At 42.8% G+C, this 19079-nt stretch overlaps 1 protein-coding gene across 2 annotated transcripts in view; it reads right to left on the bottom strand.

Moving 5' to 3' along the window:
• The window catches only part of WSCD2 (WSC domain containing 2), a 465279-nt gene that overhangs the window by 259245 nt on the left and 186955 nt on the right, over positions 1-19079 (bottom strand). For both annotated transcript variants that reach the window (XM_082264348.1, XM_082264347.1), the window contains exon 2: positions 1-357. This exon is cut by the window's left edge and continues 620 nt beyond it. The gene's annotated coding sequence lies outside the window, so the exon portion shown is untranslated. The remainder of the gene's footprint in view (positions 358-19079) is intronic.

Here is a 19079-nt window from a genome sequence, read left to right on the forward strand (position 1 = left end):
GATAAAAAAAAGATTTCTTTTTGAGTGGCTGTGTTTTTGTGTACTGCATCTCTGCTCAGTCTATTCTTTGCCAATAAAAGTTGCAAAGGGGATCCCAAGAGACACCATTGATGGACAGATCATTTTAAGAAAATTGAGAGCTTGAAGGTGGTTTGAAAGCCGATCAGCTGACACAGCTCACTTTCATTCTCTTTGCTTTTAGCTCCTGAGTGCAGATTCTTGGAAGCATGGCTTTAATTGAAATGACACTGCTCCTTTTTCAGCAAGGAAAATAAGGTCTCTGGGTAGAAAACACTCAGAGGAACCCCTTGTTACATAAGCTGTCATTCACGATGGTCCCAGATGAAAACGCTGCACCTACAAGTCAAATAGAAAACAGGATCATTAGCTTTTATGATCTGGCTTTTAAAAACTCAGTTTATTAATAATAATAATTATTAATAATAATAATAAATAATAATATTGTAACCAGCTATAAACAGGATTAGATAAAAATGGTGCTAAAGAAAATACAAAAAAGACAATCCCCATTATGCAAAATCTGAAGCTTTTTTTTCCTCAAGTTATGTCATTTGTATATAATGATTGAAAATTCAACTTCATGTAATAAATTTAACACATAATAGTGGACTTCCTGTTTTACAATACATATACTTTTTAACCACGCCAGTGAATTTTTGCTCTGCAAAAAAATTGACCGATAATATCCACATCCTGTTTACCTGATAATTATACCTTGATAGAAAACAAATCATAAATGAGCAAGAATCTGAATCCATTCTTAAAGTGGAACTGCACTGCATCTGGGCACCACAAACAAAAAACGCCATTTCATTTATTTTTAGTATTTAAAACAAACTCCCCCCATCTATCCATGTCTCCAAGCTTTTTTTTGCTGAGAAATGTGAGAAATGATTTTGAAAAATGCCCACTGGCATTTCTGGTCGTTGCCATCTTGAGTAAGGGCAAATGATTCATGTATCATTTACTTCCTGGAATCCATCTCAGGCATTGGCTGAACTGAGAACCCTCCCTCCCCTCCTGAAGACTCCCGGTGTTCTGTGAAAAAACCATACCCGTGAAAAAACCATACCCGTGAGAAAACCATACCCTCGCCACTTCCGGTGCACCTACGGAGGGTATGGATTTCTCACGGTACTTAAACTTGCCGCGATTACATTAAAACAGCTCCTCTGCAACATAAATCATCTCCGCTCCTTCCCCTCTCACTTCCCTGCTCTCAGCTAATAAATATAAAAGCGCATCACGGAGCCGAGATCTCCGACATTTCGAATTCATACACCCGCCGCCGCTTTTATATTTACTAGCCGACATCAGGGAGGTGACAGGGATAGCAGAGGAGATGATTGATGTTGCAGCCGAACTTTTTTTATGTCACCGCCGCAAGTATAACATTACACACAATACCGTGATTATTTCATTCCCTCCGAGCATGCGCACTCCTGAACTTCATAGCTGTTCTATGGTGTTTTCGGGGCTCTGAGCATGCGCACTGTTACGCTGCTCAGCTCTTTCGGACAGGAAGTGACGAGGGTATGGAAATCTAACGAGGTATGGAATTCTAACGTTACACCGGGATGTATGACATTTGCCGACGCATGGAAACCAGGAAGTAACTGAAGAAATGCAAAAAAAAAAACCCAAGTAAAGATGATATTCTTTCCTATCCATTTACTAATGCTAGCAGCATAAGGATTAGAAATAGTCCATCTTGATTGAGAGTGAAGCTCCACTTTATGTTGATAGTGTGTGGCCATCTTATCCCTAGGGATATGCATGTGTGTTATTTATTTGTATTCTCTCCCTGTCAGAAAATACATTTCAGACCAAAGTTAGGATAAAAAGCCAGCATAGAGGGATACCTGTTTTCTGAGCACTGAAAAACACACTTTATACTGCTGAAGGAGGGTAAAACTTCAAATAACAAAAGTCTCATTTATATAATCATCACTAAACTCAAAAAGGATATCAAATGTACTTAGAGACACTGTTTTGATAATGCAGGATCTCTGCAAGGGTACACCAAACCCACCATGACCCCTTCTATACCCAACTTAGCAGTGCTCCCTGCTGCACTTTCCCTGTCCTGGCACTTCCAGCTGTAGAGAAGCATGTGACCCCCCCCCCCATAAAAGTGCTCAAGTGTAGCAGCCAACTGCTATACCTGATCACTGTCACATGACTGCAACCTGGGGAAGTTCCCACCTGTGCTGATAGGGTTAGTATAACTTTTTAGAAAGGAGGGACCTTACTGTGGCTTTGGGGGAGATTTACTAAAACGGAAGCATGCAAAATCTGGTTCAGCTCTGCAAAGAAACCCATCGGCTTCTAGTTTTTTTTTGTAGTAGCTTAACTGAATAAGCTGATGTTAGACGGTGACTAGCTACCATGCACAGCTGTACTGCATTCTGAGTATTCCAGTTTTAGTAACCCTCCCCCATTGTCACTTTGCTCAGCATGGCATGATGCGTGATAGTCAGTCTGTCACTTCGGCTATGATGGAGGAACATACCAGAAAAAACAAACAAAAAAAAAATCAAGTAATTCCTGTGATTGCTGTATGTGTATATGTATATACATAGGTGGGGTTGATTCTTCAAAAGCAAATAGACTGTGCACTTTGCAAGCGTAGTTGCACTCTGCAAGGGAATTTGCTGCAGAGCTTAGTAAATGAGAGGAAGCTCTGCTGACTCATCTTCCAATCGTGTACAAGCAAAAATGCTATTTTTTTTTTTTATTTTTACATGAAGATATGTAATGAAGTAACAACTGCTTTTGTAAATCTTTGCTATTATTATCACACAAGCAGAAAGTGCTCCTATTTAAATAGGCAGTTACCACTGAAAGCCTTCACCTTTCTGAAAGTAAAAAACAGTTAATGAAAAAAGACAAAAAAAAAAAAAAAAACGTTAACAGGAAACAGGGTGAATAATATGGTTCTTTATTCTAATGAAGAAGGGAAGGTGATAATTCAGCATTGTTTTATGAATATACATTGTATTTATCTATAATTGATTTTCACTGAGCCATTAACATTGATAATTGCATGCTCAGCAGTAATTCTGCAGATTCCCTTTGATTTTCAATTACATTTTATAGGACAGTCACACATCTTGGCTCATCTCTAATTAGTGACTTTTCTCTTCCCAGGCTCTTCTTCTATTAGAGATGTAAGTGGTTTTGGATAACAGAGTCTTAATCAAAGCTGGCGGTACGCCAGGGCAGAAGCCGAAGCCTTCAATTGGACATTCAAATTCAAGGGCGCTTATACATTATGCTATTTTAGAAAAAAAAGTGTCTACTTTTTAAAAAAAAAAAGAAAAAAAAAATTTAAGCTTTATTAGAAACGCATCACAAATCCCAAGAATGCAAATTGTGTTAAAACCTATATTTTCCAACATCACAATTACAAGAGCAACATCTAGGAGTTATGACTCCAACAAAATGTTGTTCTAGCACACCTTCTCCTGAGATACCCTGTCCATATTTAGTCACACTGATATGGTGTGCGACCTGGCAGTGAATTGATGTCAATCAGGCTTTATGGTTGTGTTCAGGCTGAGATCTTGATGTGTGAAGATTGGAAACTTCAGTTAAGTAATTGTACGGACGAGGGTTGTAATGGCAGTGGAGTAAAAAAATATATATATATATATATATATATATATATATATATATATATATATATATATATATATATATATATATATATATATATATATATATATATATATATATATATATATATATATATATATATATATATATATATATATAGAGTGGGGGTAGTTCATATGGAAAAGGTGACCTGAAGGATGAGCAAAATAAATGGTAAAAGGTGTTTGTTTTCCCTAGTACATAAGTGATGGGCAGAGAGCAGAGGCTGAGACTATTATTTAAATAAGGGATGAGTGAATGGTTCGGCCCAAGCATGTGTTCAGGCTGAACATTTGCCTGGTCAGTCATTCGCCAAACACCCGAATTTGCAAGGTGTTCGTCCCGATGAACACCCCACAATGCACTGAGCACTGCACATTGCCTATTGGGCAAAGCATTGGCTATTCAGGGCACAGTGTAAGCTGATTGTTAAGGAGTGGGTCATGGGAAGGCGGGCCGCGGCATCCTTAACAACCGATGTGTCATCAGCCGTTAATCAGCTTCGCTGCGGACAGCTGAATGAAAAAAAAAAAAAAGTGCCAGTAAAAAAAAAAAAAAAAAAAAAATCACAGCATGGGGTCACCCTTCCAGTCCATACCAGGCCCTTTGGGTCTAGTATGGATTTTAAGCGGAACCCCACACCAAATTTTTAAATAATAATGGCGTGGGGTCCCCCCCCAAAATCCATACCAGACCCTTATCTGAGCATGCAGGCCGGCAGGTCAGCAAAGGGGGGGTGAGTAAGCGCCCCCCTCTCAGAACCATACCAGGCCACATGCCCTACAGATGGGGGGTGGGTGCTTTGGGGCAGAAGGGGCTCTGTCCTTCCACCTCAAAAGTACCTTGCCCCCATGTTGATGGGGAAAAGGGCCTTTTCCTGGCCACCCTAGGCTGTGGTTGTCTGCTGAGCGGGGAGCTTATCTAACAAGGGGGCCCCAAGATCCGCCTCCCCCCTTTGAATAGGTATTGGGTACATCTTACCCCCTACCCATTCACCAAAAAAAGTGGCAAAAAGTAATAACCCCAAGCAACAGCTTTCGACAATTCCTTTATTAAAAAATAAAAAAATATAGTGTCCTATGTAAATCCATCCTCAATCACAATGCCCGCCAGACCTGAAAAATAAAAAAAATTAAAAACGCTCTCTCCTCCAGGGGGCTCTCCACGTCTGCCCGCTCTGCGCTTTGACAGTTCTTATATAGGATAGGGCAGTGATGGCAAACATTGGCACCCCACAGGTTTTGGAACTACATTTCCCATGATGCTCATGCACTCTGCAGTGTAGTTGAGCATTATGGGAAATGTAGTTCCAAAACATCTGGGATGCTAAGGTTTGCCATCACTGGGCTAGGGGCTGGGCCATCTGGCTACATCACCCGGTGATACCGCCCCCTTCTGACATCACGTGACACCACTTTTTGTCACCCGTAGGGCCTGCTATAGACTAGGGGGGGGGGGCATGCCGTTTTTTTCCTTATTTTTTCAAAAGCTGGGTGTCGGAAATTGTAAAATTTACAGGCACATTGAAGGGACCCCCCAGGCACTATATTTAAATGTATTTTTCATTTTTATTGTTGCAATTTAAGCATAATTAAAATCACTGCTCCTGAAAATATGCTTGTTAAAAAAAAAAAAAAAAAGATACACATTCTCAAGGAAAGTGCCCAGACCCCTTTTATGGCCAATTACTTGCATATAAGCCTTCAAAATGAGCGCTTTTCGCAAAAGAACTCAGCCCATCCCTAGTTTATATGCCTTGCTCAAACCCCTGAGGGGAACTCTATCCTTTTCATGGCCTATTCCTGGATGGGTCATTAGTCAAGGTCTGAGAGGAGTGTAGGTTTTTGTAGGAAGATGATGACTTGAAGACTAGCTATGGGGTTCATGCAAGTCTAAAGAATTATTTTTGAGGTGGTGGTTTGTGATTTCATTTTAATAATCAAATAGTTTCATTATTCAGAGAAGGATATTTGGGGGGATGCTTGCTTCCAATTAGCTGGAATACACAACCTCGCTGCATTTGTTTTAGTGAGGTAGAGATTGCAGTGTAGGATATGTGTGGCTGGTATGGTACCTACGCCCATATTAATACATTCCTGCATTATTACCCAAACAGTGTCACAGAGGAGATTCAATTATTTACACAAAAATACCTGTAGTCAAAAAAGAAACCGAATTGCTACACTCTGGGCTGGTGTGTTTTTCAAATAAACAAAGTTAAGTTGGTTTAGCATGAAGTGCAAAGGTGAATTTTCTTTAGGCCCCTTTCACACTAGTGCAACTTGTCCCGCGATTTTGGACCGCAAAATCGCATGACAAGTCGTTTTCCATTATTTTCAATGAGCCCCATTCATATCAGTGCGTTTTGAAGTCGCACCGACTTCAAAGTAGTTCCTGCACTACTTTGGCACAATTTTAATGCGTTTTGAGGTATATAGCCCTGAGCCATTGCTCAAAATCACGTCAGAATCGCGCCGTGATTCGCGGCAAAATCACGGTAAAATCGCGTTGCATAAGTGTGAAAGGGGCCTTACTTGCTGTACTGTGCCAGACTGGTAACTGGGGATTTTTGCAGTTGAGCCTGTTGTAAGCCATTCACCTTAAGTGGGGTAAATATATTTGTGTGGAAAGAATATATATATATATGTAGCATAGTACTGGGTTCTGATTTACACCCAGAATCTGTTTCTATATTTTATGAAAAGCAGTGGGGACCTAGTGCCACCAGTCAGAATCTTGTATCAATGTTCTTGAAGTGTACTAGCTGTAGAGAATGTGTATTCTAGGTAGATTAGGCATAACTATTGTTCGAGGAGAGTCTGGGTGCTCAGGTCACCTAAGGAGTTAAACCCTTATTATGGGTAGCCTAACCTCCACCTTTGGGTAAATTTTTTTTTTTTACATTGACCTCCAGCTAGTTGACAAAATAAAAACAGCTCAAATAATCTTTAGACCTTTAAGAAATGCTATGAATGTAAATGATTATATAGAGCAGGGATCCTCAAACGACGGCCCTCCAGCTGTTGCCGAACTACACATCCCATGAGGCATTGTAAAACTCTGACATTCACAGACATGACTAGGTATGATGGGAATTGTAGTTCCTGAAGAACGGGAGGGTTATAGTTTGAAGACCCCTGATATAGAGTCTAGGACAATTACAATCTAAAAGATATTTGCTAATTGGGAGCATTATTTACACCAAATAATAGAGAAATGTGCAGTCACCAAAAAGATCTGAGAGTTGATTCCCTAAAGAAAAAAATCAGCTGTTCACTTTGCAAGAAAAGTTGCACTTTCCAAAGGGATTTGCCCCAGAGCTTGGTAAATGTGGTGAAGTTTTACTTTACAAAAATTACCTAATCATGTGCAAGGAAAATTTTAAAAAAACAACCGCTATTTTGCTTGCACATGATTGGATGATGGAAGTCATCAGAGCTTCGCCACATTCATTAGGCTCTGGGGCAAATTCCCTTACAAAGTACAACTTCCTTTGCATATTTGGAGTTGATTTACTAAAGGTAAAATAGGCTGTTCTCTTTGCAAATACACTACATTGTCAAAAGAATTGGGACACCTGCCTTTACACTCACGTGAACTTAAATGGCATCCCTGTCTTAGTCCGTAGGGTTCAAGATTGAGTTGGCCAATCCTTTGCAGCTATAACAGTTTCAATTCTTCTGGAAAGGCTGTCCACAAGGTTTATAAGTATGTCTATTGGAATGCTTGACCATTCTTTCAGAAGCGCATTTGTGAGGTCAGGCACTAATATGGACGGGAAGGCCTGGCTCGTAGTCTGCATGCCAATTCATCCCAAATATGTTCTATCAGGTTGAAGTCAGCACTCTTTGCAGGCCAGTCCAGTTCCTCCACCTGAAATTCACTCATCCATGTCTTTATGGACCTTGTTTTTGTACTGGTGAGCAGTCATGTGAGAACAGGAAGGGGCCATCCCCAAACTGTTCCCACAAAGTTGGGAGCATGAAGTTGTCCAAAATGTCTTGGCATGCTGATGCCTTAGGAGTTTCCTTCACTGGAACAAAGGGGTCATGCCCAACACTTGTAAAGCAACCCACACCGTAATCCAACTTACACCAAATGATTTAGACCAGTGCACAAAGTAAGGAGCATAAAGACATGGTTGAGTGAGTTTGGAGTGGAGAAACTTGACTAGCCTGTCCTGACCTTAACCCGAAAGAACACCTTTGGGATGAATTGCGAGCCAGGCCGTCTTGTCCAAAATCATTGCCCGACACAAATGCGCTTCTGGAAAAATTATCAAACATTCCCATAGACACACTCCTAAACTTTGTGGACAGCCTTCCCAGAAGAGTTGAAGCTGTTATACTGTAGATGCAAAGGGTGGGCCAACTCAATATTGAATCCTACAGACTAAGACTGGAATGTCATGAAAGTTCATGAGCGCGTAAAGCATGGGTGTCCAACCTTTTGGCTTCTCTGGGCCACATTGAGTGTAGAGAAAATTTCTCGGGCCGCATACAAAAAATGGATTTTTGTAAAATCTTACCGTAAAATCCTTTTCTCTTAGCTCATCGACAGACGTAGTCCTCGGTGATACACCACCTTCGGGTTATGTTACCTCCGCAGGAGCAGGACTAGACAGGAAATTAAAAAGCTCTGGCCACACCCTAGGGGCAGTCCCAGAGGGTATATCCTCTCTCTCTCTGCCTCAGCAAATCAGTTATGTGAAAAAGCAGTGCTTAGAGAATTTAACCCAACCCAACTCCAAAACAGAGGGGCGGGAACTACGTCTGTCGATGAGCTAAGAGAAAAGGATTTTACGGTAAGATTTTACAAAAATCCATTTTTCTCTAGCGCTCATCGACAGACGTAGTCCTCGGTGATACACCACCTTCGGGACGTCCCAGAGCAGTATCACAACTGAGGGGTGGGAAAATGGAAATCAAATCCCAATCTAGAAGGCCCAACCGGTGCCAACTAGAAGTTTACAATGCTCACCCTAAATGATGAGACTCAACAAAAAAATTTTTCAAACAGAAAAAAACCCTCGAGGTAGACCACCGGTCTCCTCAAATTGCGGCCTGCAAAACCTTGCGGCCAAATGAGGCATCCGCCGATGCCGTCACATCAATTTTATAGAATTTAGTAAAGGTATGTACCGACGACCAAGTGGCCGCCTTACATACCTGGACCACTGACGCCTGATGGCGAAAGGCCCAGGAAGTACTGAGCGCTCGAGTGGAGTGCGCCCTAACAGGGAACGGAGGACTCTGACCCTTAATAGAATAAGCCTGTACCACCGTTTGTCTAATCCATTTGGCAATGGTCGCGGCAGATGCAGGCAAACCCTTTCTGGGGCCATCCGTGATCACAAAAAGTGAATCCGTCTTACGGAATGATTCCGTAGCTTTCAGGTATACCCTGATTGCCCGAACCACATCCAAGGAATGCAACGCATGTTCCCGATGATGCTTGGGCTGAGGACACAAGGAAGGTAGTACAATATCTTCATTCAGATGAAAATCTGAAACCACCTTAGGAAGAAAAGATGGCTTAGGATGAAGTACTACCTTATCCCTATGAATCACTAGGTATGGGGACTGGCATGATAATGCAGCCAGTTCTGACACCCTGCGAGCAGAAGTAATAGCCACCAAGAAGACCACCTTCTGGGATAAAGTAAGCAAGGGAATCTCCCTGATGTTTTCAAAGGGAGGTTTCTGTAGAACCGACAAAACCAAATTAAGATCCCAGGGCGGTAAGGGCGCGCGGACTGGAGGAGCCAGGTGCCGCACCCCCTGGATGAAATTCCGCCCCAAGGATTTGGTAGCTAAAGGTTTCTGAAAGAAGATTGCTAATGCTGAAACTTGACCCTTGATGGTGCTCAAGGCTAGCTTCTGCTCAACCCCTTGTTGCAAAAAGGCCAATATTCGAGACACCGAATAGGTACGTGGAGGAAATCCTAAAGATTCGCACCACGCAATATAAGTCTTCCATGTGTGATAATAGACTTTGCTGGAAGTCGCTTTCCTTGCTTTAATAAGGGTAGGAATGACAGAAGTAGACAAACCTCTGTCCTTCAGTACTTGGGTCTCAATGGCCAGGCCATTAAAACCAGCGACTGTAAAGCACGAAGGTAAATAGGTCCTTGAGACTACAGACACTCCCTGAGACGAAGTTCCCACGGAACGTCTGCGACTAACCTGTCCAAGTCGGCCAGGCCGGCTTGAAGAGGCCAGCCTAGAATTTCTAGGACCACTGGCGCTGATTGGATCTGAACCAGGCGTCCCTAGAGGTATCTGGCCCCGACCATCCGAGAAAGTCTGGTCGTTTTCTGTTCCCACACATTTATCAGATACCTGATAGTTATCAGGCAAGGTGATCTTTTCTGGTTGAACCTCAGGGACCGAAGTCACCCGACTAGAGGCTACTTGGCCTATCTGGTCAATCAGATCCGATTCCTGTGAGGTATCGGGACTAATCTTAGGAAAAGGTAAAGGAAAAGATCTATACAGGGAACGGTAACTACCGCTTCCTGTACTTAAATGTTGGAAGGGAAGAATCGCACCGGTAGTAGTGGTTGATGCTCGATCTAATGTCCTGAATACCGGTGAAAACGTCCCCCCACCCTGAAATTGGGTGGGGGCGCACCTTCAGGCTGTGTACTCCTTTACTTCGGGTTTGGCTGGGTTGGTCCTCTGCTTGTCCGACCAGCCCTTCTTGAACCCTCCTGGAGGAGTCTTGCCTTTCCCGGAAGTACCAGCCGGGCGTCCTTTATGGGCGGTAAAGAAAGGTCCTCGCTTATTGCGAGGTTCCTTAGCTTTTGCAGCCTGTGGCAAAAAAGTACTCTTGCCCCCGGTGGCATCCTTAATGATTTCATCTAGGTTGGCTCCAAATAGACGATTCCCCTGGAAAGGGAGATTGGTCAAAGTCTTTTTGGAACCTAGGTCAGCTGACCAGCATTTTAACCACAGCACACGTCTGAGGATCACTGCTAACTTAGATGCATGCCCTAACAAGGGAGTAGTGTCCAAGGCTGCGTCACAGATAAACCGTAGCCCTTGTATGATCTGTTCTATCAAATCAGATGTCTCCTGGGGAATATCTTTTCCCCTAAGATCTTGGCGTACCATTTTCGCCCATTCTGTAAGTGTCTGGGAAACTAGACCAATAACAATTACTGGTCTAAATGCTGACCCTATCAGAGAAAAGATAGTGCGGGACTCCGCTTCTATCTTTCGATCCACCGGATCCTTAAAGGACGAAGTGTCCTCCACTGGAATAACCGTGGCTTTATTCAGCCTGGAAATAGGCGGATCCACGACTGGTGGTACCGTCCATTTCTTAATGATGGATTCCTCAAACGGATAGCGTCTAGCAATACGCTTGGAAATAGTAAAGGTACGTTTAGAATGTTCCCATTCTCCTTTAATCTGATTTCCAAAACATTTAGGTACAGGAAAAGCCTTTGCCGTCTTGATGGGCTTATTAGTCCCAAAAGGCCTCTCTGTTTCAGTTGCCTCTGCCGGTAAAGCCTCAAGTTTTAAGGTTTCTTGCACTGCCACAACTAGTGCGTCCACCAATGCTTCTTCCTGAATTATAGCAGGAGAAGAAGCGTCCTCCTCACTGTCTGAGGGGGCTTTACCTGGGATAACAGCCCTTGCAGAGGAACCTGCAACTGCAGTGACCATCTCTGAATCAGAGTCAGAGGTGTCAGATAGTATAGGGGTAGGCGGGGGTCGCTTCCTTGACCCCCGTCCCTGACAGGCCGCCTCCACCCGAGCCACCATAGACTCCAAAATTGCTGTAAATGACTCTATACTCTGTGCACCGGCGGGTCCCGAGGCCCCCTCGAGGGAAACAGGTGGGGGAATCTGTGTGGCAGGGTCCATAATAACTCCAGTTACTTCCTGGATGATATAATTCAAAGTAAAGAAAAAACTTTTTTTTTTTTTTTTTTTTTTGACCCTCAGCGCCACAAAAAACCCCTTAGTGTTACCTGCTAGGGATCCCTATCGATCGAGAGAGAGAGAGATAGACCCCCAGGCTCACCACTTGATGTTCAGAGTTGAACTGCAACAGCTTACAGCGCTGTCTTAGACAAACAGGAAGTCTTTTGGCTGGCTGCCCAGGAAGAAAGGAGGCGGCTCCGCCCCTCTGTACGCCTTCCGGCGCCTCCCCCAAGCTCCACGAGGTGTAGAATCACCTAAAACATGGCCGCCCCCATGCTGGAGACACGAGGCTACGCCAAAATGGCGGCTCGTGCGATCCAGCAAAAAAAATGGCGGCGGCCTGTGCTGACTAGCGGTGTGCTGCAGGCACACAACACTCTCTCTGCATGGGGATATGGCGTGTTTGGCGGTACCGGCCCTGGCGGACCGCATGGCCGTTCGGGAGGCCTGCTATTAGCTGGAGATCTGACTTGGAAGGCAGTCTACATGTCCATGGCTTCTGACTGGTAGGTAGCTTATACTTAACCCATAAGATTCCCAGAATGCCACAGATTACATCTTTAAAACATGTATACAATAGATTGTTAGCTCCCAAACCAAGCCTCCTGGCTTTTGCACACATAAAATCACACTCAAAGTAGGAGGATTTGTGACATGTTATAGGATAGAAAGAAACTCTTTCTTACCATACAGAGAGGGGCCCGCGTTCACCACAAACCCGTCAGGGAAAACAGGGGGAACATACTACTCACCATACCGGAACCAGGCGGGCACCAACTCCTGACAGTACCCCTCTCCACCGGGGCGGGAGGGCTGTCGACCGATACAGACGCCGTGACTCATGGTCTTTGGCGTTTCAGCGAGACGTTTAACTCGCGGGTTCAGTCCTTTAATGGGACTTTGTCGCGGCCGACTCAGCGCGGAGCTATGGCCTGCACGCGCTCGTAGGCTGAACTGGGGTGACCACCGGATCTCAACATCCAGCCCGTCGCCCAGTTCAGCTTTCTTGCTTGAAGATCTCACAGGAACACTGGAGAAAAAAAGCTGTCCAAAAATCCTTTTAGAAAAAAATTTCTTGCCAGGACCTAAGATCCCAGCAAGGTATCTAGGTCCTTACTCCTAACTAGACAGAAAATAACTGATTTGCTGAGGCAGAGAGAGAGAGGATATACCCTCTGGGACTGCCCCTAGGGTGTGGCCAGAGCTTTTTAATTTCCTGTCTAGTCCTGCTCCTGCGGAGGTAACATAACCCGAAGGTGGTGTATCACCGAGGACTACGTCTGTCGATGAGCGCTAGAGAAATATATACTATTTGTTAAGGTATAGAAGTAATAAAACGCTGCAGCGCCCTTCCCGTGCTGCCGCGCCCCCCCCCCAGCACTAATTTTAACACAACAAGGTTGCCTCTGTGGCCGTGCCCCCGACTCGACTTCCTTCCTACCCAGCAAAAAAAATAAATAAAATCGGGCCGCAGGTTGGACATGCCTGGCGTAAAGGGAGATGCCCCAATACTTTTGACAATATAGTGTATCTGCTTATCTACATTGATCATCCCTTCAATCAGAACAGATGGGTTGCAATTCCAGTTGATGCTGCAAACCAAAAGACATTTTCACACATGAGTAATTTGCTCAAGCATCTAAAAGCATTACAAAAAATTGTGAAAAGTAGAGATAGGAGGGTTTCTCGACCTAAACTATTTCATCTACATCTTCATGTTCATCTTCAACTTCATCTACATTTGTTTACATTACAGTTAACATGCATTAGCAAAAAGGCACATACTTGCACTTGCTTATTTTACAATTCAGGTAGGATGAATTTGTCCACCATTAGCGTTACTCCTTTTTTTAATTTTAATTTTTTTTCATTTTATTACATTACACATGAACGCTAAAGCTGCAGCTGTAGCTCAATTGCACTACTAAAAGTAGAAAAGTACTTTACAAATGAGCAGTTCTCACAACTGTCACTGTGTACCCTCAGGAACTGTCCCACATCTTATTTCTCTATATTACGGTTTATAATTCTTAAAAAGATAAATTTAGGGCTATATAAAAAGTCTCTTGCTTTATTTATCATCCTCACTGCCACATTTACAAGGTACTTTGTTTGCATCCCTTGTATATTTGTATATTCAATTTAGCATGCCTGCGATATTTATGAAAAATATATTTTATAGTACATTCACTCATTACCTATTTTTGTCACCTGTGTCATTAAGTTTTGCACATACACTATATTGTCAAAAGTATTGGGACTCCTGCCTTTACATGCACATGAACCTTAACAGCATCCCAGTCTTAGTCCGTAGGGTTCAATATTGATTTTTGGCCCACCCTTTGCAGCTATAACAACTTTAACTCTCCTGGGAAGGCTGTCCACAATGTTTGACGTGTGTCTATGGGAATGTGTAATCCCTCTTCCAGAAGCGCATTTGTGAGGTCAGGCAATGATGTTGGAAGAGAAGGCCTGGCTTGCAGTCTCCGCTCTAATTCATCCCAAAAGTGTTCTATTGGGTTGAGGTCAGGACTCTGCACAGGCCAGTCAAGTTCCTCCACCGCAGATTCGCTCATCCATGTCTTTGTGGTCCTTGCTTTGTGCACTTATCCAAATCATTTGGTGGAAGGGGGGGGGGGGGTTATGGTGTGGGGTTGTTCTTCGGGGGTTGGGCTTGGCCCCTTAGTTCCAGTGAAGGGAACTCCTAGGCATGAGCATATCAAGACATTTTGGATCATTTGTGGGAACAGTTTGGGTTGGCCCCTTCCTGTTCCAGCATGACTGCGCACCAGTGCACAAACAAGGTCCATGAAGACATGGATGAGCGAGTTTGGAGTGGAGGAACTTAACTGGCCTGTCCCAATACTTTGACAATATAGTGTATGTGGGGATTTATATTAGTTTAGTTGTGTGAACTCAGATTTTATCCTATTATACCCTATTATGGGAAGTAACGCTGATACAAAGTAAACTATCATTTGTTACCAGAAAAGAGTTAAAGCTAACCATAAGCTGTAAAATCTGACTTAACAATTGCCTTTCGATCTACCAAAAATATGTAGTGCAAAGGCTTGAAAGAATAATTTTGGGTGTGACCTTATTACATAGTTTTGGTAAATCTAATGGAAATTGTACAGAGTTTGCACAAAGAGAGAATAGTGTATGGACCATCCTAAAGCATACATTGAGACCCAGATGATGGTGGGAAAGACGGTGGTGCAGAATCTGGGCTGCAGTACCTGCACAGCAGATCACAGTAGTACAATGCTGCATTCTCTGGGCAAGTATCTGAATTGAGGACATGCCTAAATTACAGGTAATATCGATATTCCCATGGAACACTTTCCTGGATATGGCTTAAGGAGTAACGGGTGCTCCGGCACCAACCAGATGGACCTCGAAACACCACACATCAAATGCACATATTCGCCAACACACCTCAAGATCATCATCTGCGTCCAAATCTTTAACGGAGAATGATCACAGAAGACCCAGCACAGCGTTTCAGAGCCGCACAGGACCCCTTCCATCTGGCATGGGCACGTGATGATACACCGGACGAAGGGGTCCTGCACAGCTCTGAAATATTGCACTGTGTCTTCTGTGATGTGGTCATTCTTCAATAAAGATTTGGACGTTATTGACGACCCGAGGTGTGCTGGCGAATATGTGCATTTTAATAACCGGCAAAACTAGAGAAAAAGGGGGAGGGTGGGAGGGAGATTCCTCTTTAAGATAATTTGGACATGCATTTAAATGGCTGCATAGTTAGGGTTTGTATTTTGAAAAGAGGTAATGATTAAGTAGCCATATAACGGTTATGATTGGAACACAACAACATTTTTTTAGGGGCTGATTTACTAAAGGCAAATAGACTGTTTACTTTGCAAGTGAATTTTCTCTTACCTTCGAGAATAAGGCGAAGTTATGCTGATCTCCACATCCAACCATATACAAGCAAAATTGCAATTTTTTTTTTATCTTCATGATTGATAATCTTTGCAGAGCAGCCTTTTTGTCTTTGGTAAATCAACTTATTTGAATCAGTTTTATGAATGTATTCAACTTTGGGTCTTCACGCTGAGTGGTGCACAGTTGGACTGCATAGGCTAACTTTCCCTTAATGGCTATTACATAGCACTTGTGTAGCTTATGTTTTGACGGATATATATGTTATTTGTTTAGGATTTTATCACTACCCCTTAGCAAGTAATCATTAGCAATGTTAGTAGCACAGTTATGCTTACCTGTGTAGCTCAAGCCTAAAGCAGTTACATGCTCCATGTGTGAAGAAGACAAAAAAATTATTAAAAATGAATGCCTCTTCATACAAATGGGTAATACGTGAAATTTAACCAGTGTAGTTTTGATTTTTTTTTTTATTGCATTTAAGGATAAAATCACTTCTTGTTGGCTGCCAGTAACTTTTGCAGAGAGACCATTGCCATAAGATATTTTCCCTTTTCTTGCCTATCTTATCTGAATTAGGCTTTCTTGGATTTTTCAGAATAAGATTTATAAAATTTATCAGCAACTACTTAAAAATGCCATTTAGGCCATAGATGACTGAGGGGTGTTACGGGGTTGAGACTAATTGGATAACAGTAGTGCCCTTGGCTCCTATCCTTACCAGTGTCCATTCCTTCCTAAACACCCCCCCCCCCCCTATTTATTTTTTCTTCCTTGTTACCCATTTTGCACCCCTTTCCACAGAATCCTAAAATGGTGGGTTGTCAGGGCCAGAGTGGTTAGTAGTTTTGAGGCACAGGATTTGATTTTCCCACTTAACCCAGTTAATGCACTCTCAGATGTTCACCTGTTCTGATTTGCACTTGCACTTTTGGATTTTCTACTATATCAGATGCTGTATTGACATATCGTTGTGAATTCCAGTATTTTAGAAGTACAATATTTTAAACCAAAAAAAAAAAAAGGGAAGCCAGCAGATGATTAAAATCCCCCATGCTAGATGAAAATGTATGATTTTTAAAAAGATTTACTGTGTACAATAAATTAAAAACAGGCCATCTGAAAAACTATATGCCAGACGGCACAACATGTCAGAGGATTGCTGATTTGATGCTTACTGTCAGTATGATCAACATCCAGTGATCCATTTAAAAGCAATTTGTCGTATATTGTTTAACACAAATGAAAAAAAAGTCTGACAATTTCCAAAATTTAGACTCCTTCAGAATGAATGGATCTTGATGAACTCTTCAAATGAGATAACCATAGGTTTTCCTATGTAATTTTGTATATAGCATAATGTTTTTTAGTAGTCAAAATCATCAGATTCGCACCTTAGATCACATCTTCTTTATGCAATTTGGTTCTTACTAGGCCACAGACCCCAAGACTTGGGTCACTGATATATTTTCCATTTTTAATTAGCTATGACCATCAATCATTCCAGGTTCGTCTACCTGCGGCCTCAGACAAACTGCAGGCTTATACCCTACAGAGACACATAATTGAGGCCATATGCATGGAAAAAAAAAAAAAGGGGGGGTGTCGAAAGAATTGTGTTATTCTACTTTTCTTCACTATGGTGACTAAATCGTGTAGCCTGAATGTATTTCAGAGTAGGCATTTATAAATATTTTACATTTGTCCCAACCTCTTGGCATGCTTACTGTTCAAATCATTACAATGTTGGGGCTGAAAAATAGAAAAAAATAATAAACTCTTCTTCATCAAAATAATGTTTTTTTCATTGAGTTCGTTGAGGAACACAATCAATGTTCCATATATCATGATCAATGGGTTAATGTCATCTGCACCACTGGTCATGATCTATGGAGAACCAGCTGTAAGCCCACAAAAAGGAAAACAGACTACAAATGATTTATGCTACCTGAAAAATGACTGAACGATTCAATGTTTTTACCTCTACACTCTACTAGCAGGACCAACAGAAAATAGACAGTTGCGGTGGCTGTTAGATAGTTATCAAACCACCAAAAGATCTTGTTTTCATTTTAAAAAGTATTGTATCATTTAGGCTTGCAAGGGGTATTTGCCACACCACCCTGCTAATATTTTTCCTTAAATGATCAGTTAAAAATAACCTGGGAGCAGTGCCAGATAAAATTCAGCAAATGCCTCTAGGCATTAAAAACCCTTCAGGTCTGGTATGGATTTTTTAGGGGAAAAAAAAAAGTGCTGTCACGTGACATCAGAAAAGGGCAGGGTCACTGGGTGACATAGCCGGTTAGCCCAGTCCCTAGCCTATATAAGAACTATTAAAGCCCAGAGCTGGCAGATGATAGGAGGCCTCCCAGGAGGCTAGAGCGTTTTTATTTTATTTTTTTTTCGGGTGCAGCAGGCGACGCGATTGAGGTCCGGTTCACACTTATGCGATGCGGGAAGGCTGCGAATCCGCAGCCTGTTCCCGCATCGCACACGCACCCCCGGCAGTTCACACTGCCATATGCGATACGCTGGGGGTGTCAATGTAATCTTAACGACACCCCCAGTTTGATCGCATATCGCAGTACGATCTTGCAGTTCGCACAGGATCGGATCGCACAAGTGTGAACCGCTGTGCGATCCGATCCTGATGCGGCTGCCAAAAAGGGTCCTGTGCGTGTTTGCTGCGGGTGCGGTGCGAATTTAGCCATACAAAGTGTATGGCTAAACTCGCACCGCACAGCCGATCGCATGTAATGAAGGAGCAGTGCGCTCCGACTTTACATGCGAACCCTGCACTCGCATCAGTGTGAACCGGGGCTGACTATGGAATATCATCGAGGGACACGATTTTATTTTATTATTTAATAAAAGACTTGTCAAAAACTGTTTCTTGTGGTTGTTACTTTGACACTTTTTTGGTGAATGGGTATGAGTACGATGTACCACAGCCCAGGGTTGTCAAGAAGAGGCCCTTGTCCCCATCAACATGTTGAGGGCATGTGGCGCTTGCTCTTCACCTCCCTTTTCCTGACATGCCGCGCTACATGCTCGGATAAGGGTCTGGTATAGATTTGAAGGGGACCCCATGCTTTTTTTTATTTTTTTATTTTGCCACTGTTTTCCCCTTAGAATTCATACCAGACCTGAAGAGCCTGGTATTGACTGCCATGCCCATGCTGATTTATTTATTTATTTTTTACCGGCACTTTTTCTTTTTTATATTCAGCTATCAGCAGAGAAACCCATTGAGCGCTGGGGACTCATCGGTTGTTAAGGACACCGCAGCTGGCTTCTCAGCCAGCTTACACTGCACCCTGATTGGGCAAAGCTTTGCCTAATCAGGGCAAAGAATGCAGTGTGCAGCGCTTAGTGCATGGCAGGGTGTTTGTCGGGCGAACACCCGGCAAATACCCTGCAAATTTAGGTGTTCAGCAAACGGCAAAACAGGCAAATGTTCAGCCTGAACTCATGCTCAGGCCGATCCATTCACCCATCCCTTTTGGGTACATAGGGATTTTCTCTCTTTTAAATGTAAAGTTTTTATTTCTTTTA

This window comes from Pelophylax lessonae, assembly GCF_965119305.1.
Source record: "Pelophylax lessonae genome assembly, chromosome: 1".
Lineage (NCBI taxonomy): Eukaryota > Metazoa > Chordata > Amphibia > Anura > Ranidae > Pelophylax > Pelophylax lessonae.